The sequence below is a fragment of the Perognathus longimembris genome, chromosome 8, assembly GCF_023159225.1.
Source record: "Perognathus longimembris pacificus isolate PPM17 chromosome 8, ASM2315922v1, whole genome shotgun sequence".
NCBI classification, from domain to species: Eukaryota; Metazoa; Chordata; class Mammalia; order Rodentia; family Heteromyidae; genus Perognathus; species Perognathus longimembris.
In genome coordinates, this window is record NC_063168.1 from 6,304,777 (window position 1) to 6,321,847 (window position 17,071).

Below are 17,071 nucleotides of genomic sequence, written 5' to 3' on the forward strand. Positions count from 1 at the left end.
CAAGCTTTGGGGCTTTGACCTGCTTTTGAGCTCAGAATCCTAAGTACTTTTCAAATCCAACTTTGGGTTCCAACTGTGATGGAATAGTCCTTGTCAGTGTGGCAGTGGCCTAAAAGAGGGTGTTCAGCAGGGCGTGGAAGCCCCCTGCTCCACATCAGCGAAGGGCCCCGCTCCTGGTCAGACAGTGGCAACCAGGATCTGATAGGAGCGTCCCAGCTTGTGCACACGCAGGATGAAATCTTTCTTGTGATCACTCAGTCTTCCTGGCAAGTCTGGGTCTTTTGGTTTGTGATGCTTGGAGCTCCCTGGCTCCAACTAGACAAGTCAGAGGTCTTTCCTCACTCACCTTTTTGCTTTTATCCTTTCTCTCCGAATGTGGCCATAAGTAGCAAGAGGCCTACGTCGTCCTGCCTGCGAAGGTGTTTGGACCCATGTAGAGTTGGGTGAAGGTGAAAGTTGGCAGGCTGTGAAAAATGGCATCAGTGCTGGCTGACCTGAAATAGGGCTGTAAAGTTCTATTCCTCACAAAGGCAAGATATATTATTGCTGTAACGCCATTATTCCGCTCCATCACTTTTAAACCTTGTTCCCATTATCTGCAAGTTAAATATAACCCTATGTAAAAACAGGAAGGACAGCACTAAGTTGTCCAGCTTAACAGCACACACTTAAAACATAATAGAGCACTTGTTACCATATTTTATGGAACGGAAACTCCAAATGTAAAGATGTATTAAGGAAATATCTCAAAGTTATTAGGGAAGGATATTTACAATTACAGATTGCTTTATATTATGCTTTTATGAACATCTCAGGAAATGAAATAGCCCTCAGCTGTAGAGAGTGGAGAGGGAGGTAATTTTCCTTAATACGGGTGATAAAATTAATCTGATTGAAATCGCTAGCGATTATTTCGCAGAATACTGAGTGGCAGTACAATCACTTACACTCTTTTATATTTTTTTAGTCAAAGCTCGTGTAGATGAAAGCTAATTACAAAGTAGTGATGTGAAGCGCCTAGGAAATAGTTTGTATGGCATGGAACAGGCAGGGCTAATTGGGGTTTGTGATTACACAGATTGTTGGTAAGGAGAATTAACTACCAGCAGTCTCTCCTGAAAAGCTTCTCATCAACGCAAAGTAAAAATAGACACTGGATCTGTTATTTATCTAATTATGCCTTGAATATTTTCACAAGCGCGTTACACACTCTCAAATGGTTTGTTGTTCGAAAACTTTTGGATCCACGTTGCTTGTGATCAACGTGTCAATGTGATTTTATTTTACACGGGCTGTCCGTCTCTTCTGAACCCGCCTCTTGGATTCCTGCTCTCAGATAGTGGGCATTGAAGACTCCTGGTTGGGGGTTACCCAACATGCTAGGCAGAGACATATTGTGAGAGGGGTGATCCTGTTTCACAGAACGTCATGGAGAATGATAAACCATGGGTTCAGAGTGTTTTTGTCAGAGTTAACTTTATAGCAGGCTACAGAGAAAACTCAGAAAAGCTTTGATGCCTTCAGTTAGTAAAACACGGAGAGTTCCTTACAAAGGCACTGATCCCTCTGGCCCGTGGCCAGAGTGGATTGCTTTCTTCCCATGGCTGTGTTCTTAATCCCCATGTGCTCCTAAGAGCCCTGGCTACAGAACTGCTTACATTACAGAACATATAGAATTGCTAATTACTTCCCAAGTGGGCCTATTTCTTTGAGTCCACGATACTGGCATGGACTCAGGCCCAAGTCCTACCACATCCACACTACATGTTTGCCCCATGACTCCGTGAAGCTCTTAGTCCATTTTCCATCCCAAGTTTCCTCCTGTTTGAGTTTTGAATAATCTTATGTGGCCCTATTCGAAGATGTCTTAGATGGGAAAATCCAACGCTCCCGGTCAGGAAGGAAACATTTTGTTCACTCCCAGCCCTTTCTACCACCACGGGGACCTGATCCTGTAGAGGTGGCACTGAGGATGGTGGGAGCCAGTGAGGACTGCTGGAAGCTCTCAGGAGGAAGCTTGGTAGATGGGTCTATGTACATCTTAAACAGCGGGAAAAGCATTGCTCTGAAAGCTCCGTTCTAAAGATTTCTAAAATAATTTTACTACATAAGAAATGCCAATTTATCAACAAAGTGATATTTTCTAAGACAAGGTGCCTCTCCAAAGCTGCAGCTCAGACGATATTCGCAGGTGTGAGGGTGGGCATGCGTGCAAGAGTAAAGGAAGCCATGGGAACTTGGTCATATCCTGTAGCTGCATAAACCAAACATAATCATTTCACAAATTGCTTTAGCAGACCTGGGGACAACCAGCAGCATCCATTAGTGCAACAACTTATAGATGCGAATTCTTACTTACTTGCTTACAGGTTTTTCCCCCCCTCTCATTCATTTCTCTGTTTTCTGTTGAATCTTCATTAGGAAGATGATCTAGTTGCTGCAGGAAATTATGCACTAGGTAAAGAGGAATAAAGGAGAAGGGAGGAAGAAAATTGACATTCTCCCCATCATTTACTCTACTTAGCATCTCAGAAAGTTCTTCTTGTGTGGATAAATATAGCCAGTTCCTAAAATTGAATTTCCTGCATTATTATTATTAACAGTTTGCTACGACCAATATGCTATGCAGCAGTCTGTGGTGATATCGGCAATTTCCCTGCCTTCCTATGTGAAAAGAAGATAAAAATTATATTATATGGGTGTATGCAAATTTCAGAGGGCCTGGTCTTGAGCTCCAGTAATTCTTATATGTGCTTTCTCGTTGTCCACTTCGAATGACAGCTACTGAAAATTAAATGGTTTCCAATAAAAGTCCTGTAACCTGAAACGAATCCCCACTGAATAATTAGAGTATCTCACCCATAAAAGGTAATCGTGTGTCTTCCTTTTCTGAAGAAGCGTCTATTCCCGATCAGCATCAGTGGAGCCCTGGCCAGATTAGATCTTTAATTCTTATGAAAGAGACATAATACTCATCTGTACGAGAAAGCTGCTGTCGGGCTGGACAGACTTTAAGTTGTCACAGTTGTCTAGGGTCAGCACTCAGGATGAGAGAAAGGAGACATGGGAAGTATTTAATTTTAAGCCTACAAAAATGTCGTCCTATTTTCCTAGTCGGTGGGCACAACCTCTCAGGTGCTATGAGAGGCACGCTTTTATTTCTAATCTATGTTCTTTGGGGTATCATGGATACTGAACCATCCATCATTCTTTCTTTCTCTATAAATGAAACAAAACAGCACAGTAGGAAAAAAATTGAATCACCATTCTTTAGATGTTCCACCTCTTGCAACAGGGTAGTGACAAACCATGGGGATGAGAAACCACAGTTGAGATCTGCAATATTCCCCTCCCGGGCCCTCGATATAGCTGACTCTACCCAATAATCTCTCCTTATTGGGCAGTCTTTCTGTCTCTGGTCCTCATTACCTCTCCCCCCGCAAAAGGTTGATAGTAAGAGACCTTTAAATGGATCAGATCAGTGAATGTCTGTGCAATAAGTGTCTCTTGTTCCAGCGAGCGTAGAGCATTGTGTCTCAGACAGAGAGCTCTGAATTCTCCAAACCTGGACTGTTGTTTTAAATGCATGCAGGTCTGGCGAGAGACCAAAGGCCAGCCACGTAGGAAAGAAATCTGTCCAATGTGATGGAGAAACAGGAACTTTTAAGCGAGGAAGAAGTACTGACAATGTAGGGTAGCTAAGTATGTGAACTGTGAGTTCTCTAAATTGTCAGTTAGCAATGAATGACAGTAGTTTGGTTCTAATTTTCCATGGTATATTTATATTTATATTGTGAAGGGGCCCCTGTCTCTTGTAAAAAAAAAATCCTACAAATCAGTCCTAAAACACAAATAATAGCCACATTATAGGGTCAGATTATGCCACTAAACTGTGTCCTTGGGTAGGAAATAAGGAAGCAATGTGAAAGTCTACTGTATGTCCAAAGAAATGGCCTAATGATATGTATTAAAATAATTACCCGTAGTTAGCAATTCTCCTCAGATAATTTATTGAACTTGGTCCCATGAGTATTCTGTCAGCTCATTAGATATCTTTATTTCAGAGAATTTTGACATTGATGGCATTTTTCTTTTCCCCACAATGATAAAAATATGAAAAAGTAAGAATTTTTTTCATAGAACTGGATTTTTAAAAATCAGTTCATACATTAAAACCAGCACCGATTAATTTTTTTTTGCAATTGTGAAGTAAAAGCAAATATTTAATATCTAGTTCTGGCTCTCAGGCCACATATAATGCACTACATTTAATTGAGCTATTGTACATTTGCTGATGTTAAGCACACTGCAGTAATTATCACAAGGAGATATCTAAGTATATTACTACAAAATATTTACATAACTACAGGTTTCAACATTTTGAATTTTTACAAATATTTGAATTGAATGACCCCCTACTCTGTTTCTGAGTGCTTGTAACACATAAAGTATGGCTCCATCTTAAAGATTTCATGGGACTTTATATGGGTACTTTTTATTTATTTATTTGGTGCTGAAGTCGAACTCAGGGCCTCACACTTGCTAAGCAGATCTTCTCCTGAGGCCTACCTCCAGTCTTTTAAATTTTTTTTAGTTTAGTTATTTTTCGGATGAGTCTTGTGTGTTTGCCTGGGTTAGCATCAGTCTGTCCTCAGCCTTGCTTTTAGATGAGATGACAGTTGTGTATCACCATGCCCAAACTGCTTGTTGATGAGGTAGTCTCATCATCATAATTATTATTTTTCAAGTGGGCCTCTAAACAGAATCTTCCTGATCTCTGCTTCTAGTAGCTGAGAGTTATAGGTCTAAGCCACTATGCCTGACCATGGATTTCTTGACAAGACCCTTTTATAAAAATCCACCACTATGACTGGCTTAAAGTCTACAGTGTGTATGTTTTATTGAGGGTTTCTGGTTCCAATTATGTTTAAAGACTTAACTGGTCTGTATCTCTAGGGTAGTAAATATTAAACTTATAGTTCAAAGTTACTAATAAAAGATTTTTAAATAGTAGGGGAGAAAGGCTATATCTGTTTGATCTACTTATATTCATCTGCCCATTAGAAATATACTCTACACTGTGTGTCATGTTGTCTGATATTTGAATTACAGTTTAAATAACAACACAGACAGTATCTTAAAATATCTCTAAGACTTTTATGGGTAACAAGGCTTCAAATCATGAGAAAAACACACCATCTAAATATTTTACATGGAGCTTAGTAAAACCTGAGTGTATTAGGCATAATCTGATACTTTGAAGATGGCAAACCCACATTCAGGTTACACATATGCTAAGTAAAAAACACATAGTAGTTGGTAATATACAGTTCAATTTAAAATTCTTAATAACAAGTTCATATTTTTACTTCAAAATTCTTAGTCATACTTAACATTTCAAAAATGTCTTTTCCATAATTACTGACACTTGACAATATTCTCATTAAAAGACACTTAACACTGAGACAAATAGGCCGGGTTAGAATTGTTTTTCCTGAGCCCATTAAAATCTTTTCTGTTTGAAAATCAATTACATTAAATTTAAACTTTCCATTTACCATAGCCTGCCAAGTATTTCTAAAAGTATCCCAATTCCAAGGTTGTAATGACGTGACCCTGAAAAGAGTGATAAAATTTTGGGGTGGCTTTTGTTCATTTCTTTTTTAATGGAGTGATTGTGGCAGGACAAGGGCTTCAAATTGCATTGCAGAGCATTGAACTATATTTAAAAGGAGAGCAATCTAAACGTTGCTCTCTCAACCTGCATGTAAAGAGCTGGCAGGAGCCTGTATTCTGTTCGATCTTAATCCAACAACTTCCTAAACCTAAAGCTGCTCGTCCTGAACATCAGATCTGCATTTGGCGTACCTTAAATCCTCCGGAGTTTCCCCAAGAACTTGAGTATGAACTGGGTTAATCTCAAGTAAACAGTTGCAGAAGATGTCAACTGTATAAATCTTTGAAAGAAAAGAACAAAGCTTCCTCCCCCATTGGCCCTCAGAGATTGCTTAACATACACGGAAATATCTGAGTATGATGGTTAGTGATGGAGCAAAATCCTCAGTAGGAAGCACTTGTCTGTTTGTTTGTGTTTTGTGTTGTGTTTTTTTTGTCATTCCTGGGGCTTGAACTCAGGGCCTGGGCACTGTCCCTGATCTTGTTTTGCTCAAGGTTAGCACTCTACGAGTCACAACACCACTTCGGCTTTTTGTTTATGTGGTGCTAAGGAATTGAACCCAGGACTCCATGCAAGCTAACAAGCACTCTACCACTCAGCCACATGTGATCCCAGGGAAAACAGGGGCTTTCCTGAATGGGCTTTAGTATAGTCGGGAAGACGGAAGTACAGAGAAGACCAGCAAGATTTATAAAGAAATAGAGGGTATGCATTCTGGCAAAACGTTTGAAGAGTAAATAAGGACAGGATAACGGTTTAAAGCCTCCTTCATTGTTTCAGGCAACTACATTGAGAGCCATAGGTGCCCAATGGAGATTGGGAGATGGCCCTTAAGTGGAAGATGACATAACATCAAGAAAGACTAATAGCAAGCAACAGATATTTCTTTAAAGCTCAAAATGTGCCTGTATACTGTATGCTCTTAATTTTATTTAGTATTTTTTGGTGCAGTGGATTGAAAGCCAGAACATGGCTATGATTTATCTATCACTTTAGGTAGGCTGTCAGCTATTTATTCAGCAGTAAGCACTGAGCACGTATAGAGTCAGACACCGATTTGTACTTTCTTTGTTTTGCCAAACAAATTCTGGATGAAATTTTCAGCATATACTGGGTTTGAATGGTAATAGATTCCCTAAAAACAAGATGGCAAAAACAACACTTGTCCCCAAAGAAGTGTTGCAACAGTCTTCTAGTCTGACACTGATGTAAGGAAATGAATGTCATGTGTTCTCTGGAACAGTGTTGTCTATGTATAAGGTAATGGGTGTTAAACGGAGAAATTTGAAATTCTCAGAAGACCCAAAGAAAATATAATTGTCCAGGTAGCACTGGCTATCAAAGATATGTCACACGAGTGTAATATCTCCAGAAAATAATTTATGTCTCCTTCTGTGCAATGTGAGTGACCAAATGCCCTATATGAAGGGTCAGGAGCACAGTCTCCTGTGTGGTGCCACTGCCATATTCCAGGATCAGGAAGGAATATCTCTTTTCATTGGTGGACAGGAGACAAATTGGTAAAGTCTTGCTCATCACATCCTACGTCCTACTATTACTCTTTGGAAGCTACACTTTCCTGTCACTTAGCCTCATGCAGTGTTGGTATGATAAGCATGACTGTTAATGTGAATAGAATAAGGGGTTTCAACTGCAGACAGAAGCTGACAAAGCCCATACGTGTGTTCATCTCCAGGTCTTTCTGCCCGTGAGCACAATTGCCTCAGGTTGAGAAAGAAGAGTTGCATGATTGAAGCAATCCTGTTCCCTTAGTCACAAGATGAAAAATAATTTCTTTCCCCTCCCCACCCCAAAACGTCATGCTGTGCAATGGACAGTATGACCTTTCATTGTCTTAAAAACACTTTGGGATTTCGGAGGTGCCACGGTCCTTCCTACCTACCTTGCCAAAAGCACTCGGCACTTGTGCACACATTCTATTGGCAAGATCAACTCATGTGGGTCTTCTGATTGTATTTGTCCATGTGGCTGCTTCCTAGGAGCCTGTTTACACTGTCCTACAGGGTACAGGACCGCCTCTGCAAGTTGCTAGGGACCTCAGTTGTTAAAGCCACTTAGCTACCTGTCTCTATTTTTGAAACTGTCCCAATCCCCAACTCTGTGTGGGTTCAACTGAAAAATCAGTTCGAACTGCTCAGCAGGTCAATTTCTCTCCTTATGAAATCCAGGCTTCTCCCTTCTCTCCATATGTATGACAAATCTCTGAATGCAGCTCTTTCCTGGAGTCTATTCCAGCAGGCCTAATCTAACTGTGAAACAAGACAATATTTTTGTTGTTGTTGTTGAATCCCAGACTTGGGGGGAAAACTTTGTTGGATAGAGACAACTATCTCTGTCACAGAACAAAAATTTTTCATGGGATTGAACTATGTTCTTCTTATCACCATGTATCTATAGTGTATACATATGCATTTTGTTTGTGCCTAACTATGATGAACATTTATTTATCTTGCTTGTTTATTTACAAAGGAAACATTTACTTTGATGTCTCTGCAACCTCTGATGCACAAGGCACCACCAGTTTGTGTGATGAGTATTTGTGGGAGGGACTGGGGCAAAGCTGGACAGCAGCTGCTCTTAACGGGGGTATCTGAGGGCTCCTTTAAACATTCAGGAAGCCAGCCCTGGAAGCCAGCACTGGAACTGGAAGCCAACACCGGAAGCCAGCACTGGAAGGGGCCCTGTGCAAGGCTGGAGAGAAAAGTGGCTCTGAGGGGCAGTAGTGACAAAGTGCAGCTAGGAAGAAGTAAGCTTTCAGGCACTTACGAGTTCTTTTCTATGTAATTTTGAGTAAAATACACTGACCGCTTTCCCAGAAAGACTCTTGGGAGGCTGTGGGTGTTGGAGAAACATAGACACTACATAGAACATTATGCAAGCACTGATAGAGCATAACCAATCAAGTTGACTTTCTTTAAGAATCGTTGTGAATAATGCCTCTTCACACAGCTTAGTGAATAGTCTCACACACAGGCACAGAGACACACACATATAGTCACACACAAATACGTATATTACAATATATATGCAAATATTAATGTGTATAAACACTCATACACATGTGTGCATTACATATGCATTCACGGTTGATTTCTTAAGATAAAGTCTTTATGATAAAAAGAAACGTTTTACCCTGTGTCTCTCGATTTTGGTATTCCCTTTCAATTTCCTAGTTCTAATACCAGTATACACGGTTTCCAATATACTCAGATAAGATTACAGAGATAGTGTAGGTACAACCACAGGAAGGTGATACAAGAAGATCATCAATAATAGAAGCTACAGATACACATGGGACGTTGGACAAACAACTACAAAAACAATACTTGCGAAACTGTTTGGTGTAAGTGAACTGAACACCTCATGGGGGGAGAGGGAAATGGGGAGGAGGGAGGAGGGAATGAGGGAGGAGGTAACAAACAGTACAAAAAATGTATCCAATGCCTAACGTATGAAACTGTAACCTCTCTGTACATCAGTTTGATAATAAAAATTAAAAAAAAAAGAAACGTTTTTAGGCTTCTGGTGCTTTTGTCTAATCACAGTCAAAAAAGTTTAGGCCAATGTATTATTGAAATGACTAATCATGAATTTGAAGTTTTCAAGTATTTTACTTTCTTTCCTTTTGCCATGTCTTTTCCCTTTTTCTTTTCTTTTCTTCTTTTCTTTTGTACTTGTTCTGGAGTATGAACTCTGGGCTTGAGCACTATCCTTGAGCTTTTTAGCTCAAAGCTAAGAAAGCAAATTGAGCTATAGTTCCACATCTAGCTTTTTCATGGTTAATTGAAAAAAGAATCTCATAGACTTTACTGCCTGCTGTCTTCAAAATTCAACCCTTATATTGCACCCTCCTGTGTATCTAGGATTACAGATCTGAGCCAATGGTCCCCACTTCCCACCACCTTTAAATGACAAACATTTCAATGCAAACATTTTAGTTTGTATGAAGTACCACAGTGATTATTTGCATGGCAAACTTGACTTGCATAATATGGGTGACATTCTGATGGATTATATTTCGGACTGAAGTCCATTTCACATTTTATTTCACTATTTTAGTTTCGGTGGTAGCAGGAGTTTTGTTGAGATCATTTTCTATTTCATGAGTCCATTGTAAGTTTCTTGATATAAGACTCACTAATCAATATTTGGTATAATATTTGCATAATGGTTTCTACATTACTTGTGTAAAAATGAGGGGTTTTCATTAGGAAATGTTCCCTTGCCACATGTATTTTTCCAAAATTTTCTACATTTTGCCTATTTGAAAAGATATTATTACCTTATACTGTATGTTTTTATGTAGTAGGACTTAAGGCTATATTAGTTTACATTCACAATTATAATTTTATTACAAATTTTGAATTATAATGGAAAATGAGGTTGCTTGATATTGGAAAAATTATAATTATAGTATTAAAAATACAGTTATCCTTAACTGATAATAACTGACAGTTTCATAAAAACTGTTAACAACTGACAGTTTCTTAGACATCAAGAATGATGTATCAACCAGGCACTTGTGGCTCATTCCTATATTCTTAGCTATATAGAAGGATGAGATCAAGATGATCATGATTCAAAGTCAGCCTGGGCAGTCAGATTTGTGCAACTCCATCTCCAAATTAATCAGCCAAAAAAAAAAAAGTGAGACCTTCACTCCAGCAGCTCACACGTATAATCATAGCTACCTTGGAAGCTGAGATCTGAGGATCAAGGTTGGAAGCCAGCCCAGGCAGGAAAGTCTATGAGATTCTTATCTCCAATTAACCACCCAAAAGCTGAAAGTGGAGCTGTGGCTCAAGTTGGTGGGCATTAGCCTTAAGCCAAAAAGCTCAGGGACAGCAATTAGGCCTTGAGTTCAAGTCCCAGGGCCAGCACAAACAAAATAACATTAAAAAATCAAGCAGTGATGAATGTGTAGCTCAAGTGGTAGAGCACCAGCCAAGTGTACAGACCCAGTACTGATGTAGCAATACTTTTGTGATTTTTATATTAGAAACTCTCTTAGTATAGATCATATATTTACAAAAACAAAACTTGGTTATTGCTATTTTTCATGTTACCTTTATAAAGGGAAATATTTTTAATTGTATAGAACACATCAGTTGTTTATTCTCCAATTCGATTCCGTTCTTACACTAACTACCTGAGGGAAGTCCATATCCTATAGATTGAGACTCACCTCCTAAGACTACTCTCCCCCCACTTTTATTATCAATTACAAGCCAGTTGTCCTGACTGGCTATCATCTCTGTCCCTCAAACCCTCTCAAACTCAATTAATTCGATTGGCTCACAGAACTCAGACAAATATGCTCTTATTTCCTGGTTTGCTGTGAAGGCTAATACCCAGGACATAGATGAAGCGATGGACAAAATGAGACGGTTGCATGTGCCCAGCTTTCACCCTTTCTCTGGGCACACCATACTCCAGGAACTGCTGTGTTCAACCAAGTCATTTTCTTTTTTTAAGGCCTTTGTTGCTTAGTCACGATTGTATAATTGGCCACTGGTGATCAATTTTGCTTTCATCCACTTTCCAACCAATGGCAGCCAGGGTGTAGGTATAAAAGCTCACGGCCCCTGATCTTGCCTTGGCCATTCTGGTGAGGTGAGTGGCACCAATCCTGAAGCCCCCAATGGGCTCCAGACACTAGTAACTCATTTGCATACCAAGAAAACCACTTACCATTGTGAAGTATCCAAGGATTTTTGGAGGACTGGGAAGAAATAGATGATAAAACCAAATATATCTTACACGGAATCCCACTGTTTTACTATCACATTGCTGTCCTCTTATTTTCTGTTGTCTACTATTTCCTAGGTAAGCAGTATTATCATCAATAAAATCTCAGAACTTTATCTGATTTCCTCTATTTATACCTCATTTATTTATATGGTCCTTTTAAACTGGCTAGAAAATATTTCTCAATAATATTTAGCCCTTCATATTATATTCCTGGGTTTCACACCTGTATATTTAAACAACCATACACACACTCTCTCACACACTATATAATGTATATATATGTATTTATTCATATATACATTCACTATATATTATCTATCTATCTCTGTCTATCTCTCACTCCCTCTCTCTATCTATCTATCTTTGTGTATGTGCTGAAGAGTTATGGATTTTGGTCATTAGTCCCTAAATGGTACTGTATAATACTAGTTTACATGGCATTTACATTGTAGTTTGTATTATAAGTCATCTAGAGATGATTTAATGTGTATTGGGGAATGTACTTAGGGCATATGTAAAGTTGACATCATTTTGTTTGTGTCGTACAGTGGGGTACTAGCTATGAGGCGACATATATATAAATATTTGTGTTTTATGATTGATATACCAAAATTTTCTAGTTTTTATGTCACTGGATGCTTTTTTTTCCCTTCTTTTGTGGTAACCCTGGGGTGTGAACTAAGAGCCTGGGTGCCGTCACTGAGCTTTCTTGCTCAAAGCTAACACTGTGCAATTTATGCCACAGCTCAACTTCCAGCTTTCTTGGTAGTTATTTGGAGAAAAGCGTGAGATAGGTTACCCTGCCCCAGCTGGCTGTCCGCTAGGATGGCTCAGATCTCACCCTCCTGAGTAGCTAAGAACACGGGCATGAGCCACTGGCACCTGGGTACATTTAAGAAATATTTATTTATTTATTTATCTATTCATTCATTCATTCATTCATTCATTTATTATAATTATTATTGTAATTATAAAGGTGATGTACAGAGGGGTTATAAATTAGATAATGAGTACATTTCTTCCCTCACTCTCTCCCAGGTTTTCCCCCCCCCATCCCCACCCACAGTTGTAGAGTTCATTTTCAACATGGCGTCTAGGGAGCACCATCGCTGCATTTGTTCACCCTTGGTCCCTCCATTACTGGATGTACTTTTAAAGAAAATAGATTTCTGTTTGTCCCTCAGGAAGGCCACTGTCTTCAAAAATGAAGAATGGATAATTAATTCTAATCACTTCCGTGGGTCTTGGAAAGAAGCACTCACACTGTGGCATGGGGTGTGTGTGTGTGTGTGTGTGTGTGTGTGTGTGTGTGTGTGTGTGTGTGTGTGTCCATCTCTGGGAAGATGTGGCTCCCACTCCTTTTCCCAAGGCCCCTTCCTATACCCACAGGGCCACACTGCTTGGATTCATCAATGTTTGGCATTATATTGCTATTTGCCATATTTCATATTCATATTGTGATTTTCTAACGTGAACATCTTTTCCATTCATTATCAAGGTTGCTCACAGTTTATTGTTCTTCTAATATATTTGTAAATTTGATTTTGTAGGATTTTATTATGGGTATTGCATCATTATCATGAATAAGGTTTTATCTACATTTCTATTTAGATTATGGACTTTTTCAGATATTTGTATTATAATTACCCTGGGAAACAAATTTTACTATTAAGTGCTATACTCATTTGAAATAAATGTAAGTATTTTGGAGGTCTGAACTGAAGCATATATGTTGGGCCAGACATGTTTCTGAATATATACCTTGAAGTTATTTTTATTTTAGGATAATTTATTTGATCAGTATGTGTCAATTTTAGTTATTTCTGAGGTAGTTAGCTTTTAAATCACATTTTAATATTCATCAGTATAAAATTGTCTTCAGTACATCCTAATATTTGTACAAAGCCATCAAAATCCATTTATATTTCCATTTTTGTTATTGGTAATGAGTATATGTAGGTTGATTTTTTTCTATTATTTTTTTCTAGATGCATTATGATTTTATTTAGCTCATTATCATTTTAAATAACCAATTCAGCTATAATATAGCAATTTATTCTCTTCATAATCTTACAGGTTTTGCTATAATTTCTATTAATTTTGTGACTGAATGTTGACCATACTTATTTTTACTAGTTCTTTTTCCTTAAAAATTAGTTATAGTTTAATGATTTTCTTTTCAACATTGCTTTGGCTTTATCTCAGTAGTTTGAATATGTGGTATTCTTAATATTGCTTTAAAATATAATTTAGAATATATCAAAGCTATTCATGCCTTTTGGAAACATTTTTTTTTTTGCCAGTCCTGGGGCTTGAACTCAGGGCCTGAGCACTGTCCCTGGCTTCTTTTGCTCAAGGCTAGCACTCTACCACTTGAGCCACAGCCCACTTCTGGCTTTTTCTATATATGTGGTGCTGAGGAATCGAACCCAGGGCTTCATGTATACGAGGCGAGCACTCTACCACTAGGCCATAGTCCCAGACCCTGTTTTTGTTTTGATTTGTTTTTCTTTTTTTGTGTCAGTCCTGGGGCTTGAATTCAGGGCCTGGGCTCTGTCCCTGTGCTTTTGTGCTCAAGGCTAGTTGTACTCTACCTTGGAAAACTTTTGAAATAGTAGCCAGACTAAAAGAAGAAAATGTAAAGATTTGTACCATGGTAATTTTACAAATATTCAATAACAACTTAGTTTTTCTTCTTTGACATTAGAATATTTTGAGTTTTACTACATCCATAAAGAAAGTCATATTTATTACTACTTTTATTTCAACGACACACAGATAATGGTAATTTAAATTTCATTCTGTTGTATAATTACTAAAATTTATTGTGTAGCCCACAAAATGACTCAATTTTGTAAATGTTAAAAGATGACAAAAATGAATTGTCTATTGAGTATAAAACTTGTTTATCATCAACTTATTGATGTATCTCCCAAATGATTTCTTTACCAGATCAATGGTAGTTATTAATATCATCAAATACTTTTACTTGTTTATTTTGCTTAATGTTGTATAAATGTACTTTACCAGCTAATCTATTTTGACAAAAACATGTATAATGCTTACATGCTATGGGACTATGAATTGAGAAGAAAAAGCTATCCTAGAAAAGATATCCTTTACTTATTTTACATTCTTCATTTATAATTCAGTTTCCTTTGAAACTAGATATATCTTTTCCTATCCTATTTCTTACTTCCATTATTTTTTTTTCCTTTTTAGTGGTATTGAAGTTTGAATTCAAAGCCTTGTACTTACAAGGCACAAGTATGAGGTGATAGACCAAATGAGTCACACTTCTGGCCCATTTCTTGCTTTAGTTATTTTTCAGATATGGTTCCATTTTGGTCGGGGCTGATGTTAGACCAAGAGAAAAAAATCTTGCTAAGGTTTTGTCCGTCCTCTCCATCTCTGCCTCTCAGGTTAATGGGGATTACAGGTGTAAGCCATCTTGCCACTTCGCCACTGCCTGGGAAAGGTCGTTAGTGGAGTTGGAGAAGTTAGCTCTGTGGGGTAGTCCCTTGGTAAGGACTCTGGACTTCATTTGGGGCATGGTCACCCCCGAGTGCTTCATAGGGAAGGAGAAGAGGAATACACACCTGGCTGGCACACCTGTTACTCCGAGAGCTCCTGCCTTGGCCGCCCCTGCCTAAATCCATGGGAAAGCACCGGGGAGGATGCCAATTATGACTTGTGTTTAAAGGACGCCTCCTGGAACCTAGGGCAGGGTGGAAGCTGCAGGAGGCTGCAGGAGGCTGCAGGGTGCATTGACAAAGGAAAGAAAAGTCAACATCATTTGTGTTGAGTATGTGTTAGTGAGCACATATGTGGTATGTGGTATGATTGTGTATGTGTGTGAGTGTGTGTCTGTGTGTGTGTCTACTACTATGTTGGGTTTCTTCTCTGGCTTTGATAGCATTTATGATGACAGAAACCTTACAAGGCACGCCAACAGATGAATCACAAAGATCACTCTCTTTGGGTTGAGGCATAAGCGAGGGAAGGTCCGAGGCCCATCTGAAGCATGTCCCTGCACTTCCTGCTGGCTGGGTGACAGAATGTGACACTGATGACACTAGGAAGTACTAGTGTGAGAGTCACGTTGGGTGAACCAACCTTCCATGCCTTTTCAGAACAAATCCAAAGACGTGTCTGTTTCTAAGTCTATGAACAGAACAACCATGTACTGAGCTCTCTGGGGCTCTCTCATTCATGGAGTTACAGACTCCTAGAATACAATGCTGGAAAGTGCTCGCCTCCACAATACTAGGTCATGACAAACCCTTATTTAAGCATAGAGGAAAAGGCCTATGTTAGGGATGCACCAGGCAAACAGTTGCCACATTTGGTCACATATGACAACGTGTTGCCATGTTTTGGAATTTGTCTATTGATCAGAAGCAATAAATACCAAAGTCACTTGTGCTTCTAAAAACATAGATTTGGTATAAACATATCTTTAGCCTATACTCAGGTTTAGTATTTTGTACCTTTGTAGAATCCATTGAGATCAAATTTCACATTGTTCACATTAATCTCATTATACACGCATGCACATTCCTTTTTGAAATTTCAAACACAATACTGGCTGCACATTACTTATTCCTGGAACTGTAGCTTAAAATAGGAAAAACTGCAAAATACCAGTAGGTAATAAAGTGTTTAATGTTGGCAAGAAATATTAGCAATGTGGAAATAGAAAGTTTATATTCACATTTTTAAGTTTATAATTCTTTATTCCTTTATTGTCAAAGTGAAGTACAAAGGGGTTAGTTTTATATGTAAGGCAGTGAGTACATTTCTTATCCAACTTGTTACCTCCTCCCTCATTTTCCCCTGCCTCTCCCCTCCCCATTTCCCTCCTCCCCCCTGCCATGAGTTGAACAGTTGGTTTACGCCATATGGTTTTATAAGTATTGCTGTTGCATTGGTTTGTATTTTATCCTTTGTCTCTCCATTTTGGTATTCTCTTTCTTTTCCCTAGTTCCAATACACCTATATACAATATCCAGGGTACTAAAATCAGTTACAGTGATATTAGGGGTAAAACCATGGGAAAGAAATAACAAAAAAAAAGGGAGGGCATGGTTTCACAGGGCATGTTGAAAATAATAACAATGATATGTCACTTGTTTCCCTCACTGGGAATAATTAGTACACGTTTAGGATAGTCCTATTAGAAGATCACAGTAGCTCAATAGCTATGTCCTTATATTCACATTTTGCTAAGCAAGCTCTGCTCCAAAAAAGTCAATTCCTTTTTGAGCTGTTGCTAAAGTTGTGAGAAGCCCCTAGTCCTCCTCTCTGATCCGTATTCCTTATTTCATCTCTGACTATATTACGAGCTACTCATGGCTCTCCTACGGCAATCTGGTGCTTTAATAAACATCAATATACAATCTAACAATGTAAGTGGAATAGACTCTCTGGAGACATTTTGCTCTGATGGTTTAGTTTCCACCTGCTTCTGCTAGGTCTGAAGTTCTCCCTCTCCGAGATGGCCTCCAGAATAGTGTTTGACTCTCAACACATCGTATAGATGCTACTGAAGAAATGGCACATATAGAAAGAAAAGGACTCTGAATAGTACAGGCTTTGAAGCTAATGGGAATTGCAAATTAC